The sequence below is a fragment of the Arachis stenosperma genome, chromosome 5, assembly GCF_014773155.1.
Source record: "Arachis stenosperma cultivar V10309 chromosome 5, arast.V10309.gnm1.PFL2, whole genome shotgun sequence".
Lineage (NCBI taxonomy): Eukaryota > Viridiplantae > Streptophyta > Magnoliopsida > Fabales > Fabaceae > Arachis > Arachis stenosperma.
In genome coordinates, this window is record NC_080381.1 from 53,538,392 (window position 1) to 53,544,391 (window position 6,000).

Here is a 6,000-nt window from a genome sequence, read left to right on the forward strand (position 1 = left end):
ATCATGATGATATGGATCATGATGGCCCGATCCACAGTAACTTTGGATCGGTAGCTAGTAGGGATGATGGAGCGTTGGATGAATTCCAACCATCCTCTAGCCACAGGCTTAAGGTCCAGTCTTCTTAGTTGAACCGGCTTGCCTTTGGAGTCTCTTTTCCATTGAGCTCCTTCCACACATATGTCCATAAGGACTTGGTCCAACCTTTGATTAAAGTTGACCCTTCTAGTGTAGGGGCGTGCATCTCCTTGCATCATGGGCAAGTTGAACGCCAACCTCACATTTTTCGGACTAAAATCTAAGTATTTCCCCCGAACCATTGTAAGATAATTCTTTGGGTTTGGGTTTTTACTTTGATCATGGTTCCTAGTGATCCATGCATTGGCATAGAACTCTTGAATCATTAAGATTCTAACTTGTTAGATGGGGTTGGTTAGAACTTCCCAACCTCTTCTTTGGATCTCATGTCAGATCTCCGGATACTCATTTTTCTTGAGCTTGAAAGGGACCCCGGGGATCACCTTCTTCTTGGCCACAACATCATAGAAGTGGTCTCGATGGGCTTTGGAGATGAATCTTTCCATCTCCCATGACTCGGAGGTGGAAGTTTTTGTCTTCCCTTTCCCTTTTCTAGAGGTTTCTCCGGCCTTAGGTGCCATCAATGGTAATGGAAAAACAAAAAGCTTATGCTTTTACCACACCAAATTTAAAATATTGCTCGCGCTCGAGCAAGAGAAGAAAGAAAAAAAGAAGAAGAAGAGAAAATATGGAGGAGAGTGAGGGGGAGGTGTATTCGGCCATGGTGTAGAAGAGGGGGTTGTGTTGTGTGAAAATTAAGGAGAATGGAGGGGTTTATATAGGGAGAGGAGAGGGGGTAGGTTCGGCCATTTAGGGTGGGTTTGGGTGGGAAAGAAATTTGAATTTTGAAGGTAGGTGGGGTTTATGGGGAAGAGTGGATGGATGTGAGTGGTGAGGGGGTAATTGGGAAGAGAGATTGAGGTGATTGGTTAAGGGTTTTGAGGAAGAGTGTTTATTGGAAAGAGAGGATGAATGTTGAGAAGAGGGGAGAATATGGTAGGTGGGGATCCTGTGGGGTCCACAGATCCTGAGGTGTCAAGAATTTACATTCCTGCACCAATGAGGCATGTAAAATGCCTTTCCATGCAATTCTGGCGTCTAAACGCCGAAGTGATGCATGTTCTGGGCGTTCAACGCCCATGTGCAGCATGTTTCTGGCGTTGAACGCCAGTTCCATGCTTGTTTCTGGTGTTCAGTGCCAGCTCTCCTCAGGGTGCATTCTTGGCGTTTGAACGCCGGGATGTTGCTTGTTTCTGGCGTTTAGCGCCAGATCCATGCTCTGTTCTGGCGTTGAACGCCAGCCAGATGCTCCTTACTGGCGTTTAAATGCCAGTAAGTCCTTCCTTCAGGGTGTGACTTTTCTTCTGCTGTTTTTGATTCTGTTTTTAATTTTAATATTTTTTCGTGACTCCACATGATCATGAACCTAATAAAACATAAAAGAACAATAAAATAAAAATAAAATTAGATAAATAAAAATTAGGTTGCCTCCCAATAAGCGCTTATTTAATGTCAATAGCTTGACAGTGGGCTCTCATGGAGTCTCACAGGTGATCAAGTCAATGTTGTATAGTCCCAACACCAAACTTAGAGTTTGGTTGTGGGGATTCAACACCAAACATAGAGTTTGGTTGTGGCCTCCCAACACCAAACTTAGAGTTTGACTGTGGGGGCTCTGTTTGACTCTGTACTGAGAGAAGCTCTGCATACTTACTCTCCCTTGTTACAGAAGGATGGTCATGTGCCTTAAACACAAGGTAGTCCCCATTCAATTGAAGGACTAATTCTCCTCTGTTAACATCTATCACAGCTTCTGCTGTGGCTAGGAAAGGTCTTCCAAGGATGATGCATTCATCCTCCTCCTTTCTAGTGTCTAAGATTATGAAATCAGCAGGGATGTAAAGGCCTTTAACCTTTACTAACACATCCTCTACTAATCCATAAGCTTGTCTTACTGACTTGTCTGCCAATTGTAATGAGAATAAGGCAGGCTGTACCTCAATGATCCCCAGCTTCTCCATTACAGTGAGTGGCATAAGATTTATGCCTGACCCTAGGTCACACAGAGCTTTCTCAAAGGTCATGGTGCCTATGGTATAGGGTATTAAGAATTTCCCAGGATCTTGTTTCTTTTGAGGTAAAGTTTGTTGAACCCATGTATCTAGTTCACTAATGAGCAAGGGAGGTTCACCTTCCCAAATCTCATTACCAAACAACTTGGCATTCAGCTTCATGATAGCTCCTAGATATTGAGCAACTTGCTCTCCAGTTACATCTTCATCCTCTTCAGAGGACAAATAGTCTTCAGAGCTCATGAATGGCAGAAGGAGATTTAATGGAATCTTTATGGTCTCTATATGAGTCTCAGATTCCTTTAGGTCCTCAATAAGGAACTCCTTCTTACTTGAGAGACGTCCCATGAGGTCTTCCTCATTGGGATTCACGTCCTCCCCCTCCTCCTTGCATTCGGCCATATTAACTATGTCAATGGCCTTGCACTCTGACGTCGGGATTTTTGCCAGTAAAGAAGTTCATAAAAACATTCGCGTTGTAGATATAGTCTCTAAACCGACAGAAATCCCTTCGTACAAATGTTTTGGTTGTCACAAGTAACAAACCCCTTTGAAATTAATAACCGAGTATTCAAACCTCGGGTCGTCTTCTCAAGGAATTGCAGGGAGGTATGTTCTTATTATTGGCTATGAAAAAGATAAAATTGGGGTTTTGAAAATGAGGATTAAATATGGCAATTAATTTAAATGACAATTAAAATAAATAAATACTGTAAAACAAATCCTTTGGCAAGGTACGAGAAATTGGAAATCCAGACTTAGTTATTCTTATCAATAATAATGAAAGTTGAATCTTAATTCCACTTAGTCAACTTTTACTAAAGCAAAGGAAAGTCAAGGGACTAATTAATTGACCTTCGAATCGTATTTTTTTCCTAAGAAAAGGTTGGGATTATTAAAGATCAGTTCAATTAGCAAAGATAACAGTTATCAATTATGTTGAGCTAAGATAACTCCTGAGTTACTGATTTCTTAACCAAGACCAAAAGGAAGGAAATTAAGTCTACTAGAATAATAATATCTTCAGATGGGAAGCAATAATCATGTAAATAAAAGAAAGCAATAATAACTGAAATACCTCAAATAATATTAATTCAAAGAAAATCATAACATGAAAGGTTCACAAGCCAAATGGGCAACATAAATCAAATACAAGTAAAAGCATTAGAGTATTACAAATGGAGGAGAAATATAAAGTAAAAGGAATATTAAACATGGGATTGAGAGTCACTCTCAAAAACTAAGAGAAGTCCTAAATCCTAATCCTAAGAGAGAGAGAGGAGAGAACCTCTCTCTCTAAAACTACATCTAAAACATGAAAAGTGAATTATGAAAGCATCATTATGAATGGATGCATTCCCCCACTTTATAGCCTCTAATCTGTGTCCTCTGGCCCGAAAACTGGGTCAGAAACAGCCCAGAAATCACTTCCAGCGTTTTCTGGTCCGTACAAGTTGCGGAAAAGTGACGCGGCCGTAGGGCTCACGCGGCCGCGCGGGTTGCGTTCCTGCCAGGTCACGCGTCCACGTGACTCAAGCGTTCGCGTTACCTGGCATTGGGGCAGCTATGGCAAATTATATATCAAATCGAAGCCCCGGACGTTAGCTTTCCAACGCAACTGGAACCTCGTCGTTTGGACCTCTGTAGCTAAGGTTATAGCCGTTTGAGTGCGAAGAGGTCAGGCTGGACAGCTTAGCAGTTTCTCCAACTTATTGTATTCCTGCTACTTTTGCATGCTTCCTTTCCATCCTCTAAGTCATTCCTGCCCTATAATCTCTGAAAACACTTAACACACATATCAAGGCATCTAATGGTAATAAGAGAGGATTAATATTAGCAAGTTTAAGTCCAAAGAAACATGTTTTCAATCAAAGCACATAATTAGGAAGGAAAATGTAAAACATGCAAATAGTATGAATAAGTGGGTAAAGAGTAGATAAAAACCACTCAATTGAGCACAAGATAAACCATGAAATAGTGGTTTATCAACCTCCCCACACTTAAACATTAGCATGTCCTCATGCTAAGGTCAAGAGAAACTATAAAGATGAAGAGGAATGATAGAAAGTGTGAGATGCAACCTATGAATGCAACTAAATGAAAAATGTTTCTACTTACTTTGTTAAAAGCAAATAAATCCCCAAGAATAAATATGAACTGGATTTCACTAATTCAAATCATAAAAATGAAGTACAAATAGACTTGTAGAAGAAAATAGCTCATGAAATCCGGGAACAAAGAATCGAGCATCGAACCCTCACTTAGTAGTGTATATCACTCTAATCACTCAAGTGTTTTAGGTTCGATTCTCTCAATTCTCTACTAACCTTGCTTTCTAAAGCTTGCTCTTCATCTAACAATCAACATAAATTTAATGCATAAATACACATATCAAGAGGTCTTTTAAGGGTTGTAATGGGGTTAGGGTCAAGGTAGGATTGTATTTGGCTAAGTGGACTAAAATCTGAATCCTTAATTAACTTAAAATTTTCACCTAACTTAAGAGAATCCATATAATCACAATACAACATTTAACCATCCATTAACCATGTTTTCCACATGTTCATGCATTCTAATTTCAAGTCCAACTCATATGCATTTCACCATTTACTTTGGGGCATTTTGTCCCCTTTTTATTATTTGCTCTGTTTTTTCTTTTTCTTTTTCTTTCTTTTTTTTTCAATGCATATAATTAATTTATTGAATGCATGAACATGTCCTAAACATTTCTTTCACATTTTCATAAAGATACATAACATACTCAATTCTCAAACCAAACATTTTCAAACCCACTTTTCCCCACACTTAATTCGTGAGCACTCTCACTAGTCTAAGCTAACCAAGGATTCAAATCAAGGACATTATTGTTTTCCGCTTAGAGTTAATGATGTGCTAAAGTAAAGAATAAAGGGGTAAAATAGGCTCAACATTGGTTTGCAAGGGATAATGAAAAGTAAGGCCATAAGGGTATGTAAGCTCAGTGAAACAAAGGCCTCAATCATGTAAGTGCATGCATACATCAAATAATGGAAATATAGAATTAAGCAAGACAGAGATCACAATTTTAGAGAGAACAACACACACCAAAAATAAAATAGGCTTAAAAATCTCACAGGTTATGTGTGTTCGAGCTCTAAACCATGTTTCAATATAATATTTCTTCAAACAAGTGTAAGCAAAAATTTTATTCAAATTAGTGAAATACTTTTAAAAGGTTTCTTGAAAAAGAAAATATTACTTTAACCAAGTGGTAAAATATGCAAAAAATCAAACAAATATGCAATCAAACATGTAAATGCAACAACTAACAAATTAAGAAAATAGAGTATTGGTGTTGAAAAGAAGGTAACTAACCCCTGGAAGTCAGTATCGACCTCCCCACACTTAAAGATTGCACCGTCCTCGGTGCATGCTGAGATGTGCAGGTGGACGGGCTGCTTCAACTGACGCTTTTCTCATCAAGGAATGTGCGTAGGAACTTGTTTGTCTCTCCCATGTGATCGTCTTCCGGTTCTCTTCCTGGTGGCCATCCTGAAAGAAAAAGGGAAGAAAAGTAACCCAAAAATAAAGATAGAAATTAAAAGATGGGTGTTAATGCCATATAATAAGGGTCTCATTTACATGGAAGCTTCAACATGTACGTGAGAAAACAATAGAAGCCATGGCATGCCAGTAGTACAAAATGTACAACAATGGGGAAGAGAGTGTAAGACAATATAAATTCATGTCAATGCAAAATTAATACAAAGAACATAAAAGATTAACATTGACTTAAATAATATTGCTCAACAGTGTAAAACAAGTTACCAAAATAAATTCAAGAAAAGATGCAACAGCTGAATAAGAAAAG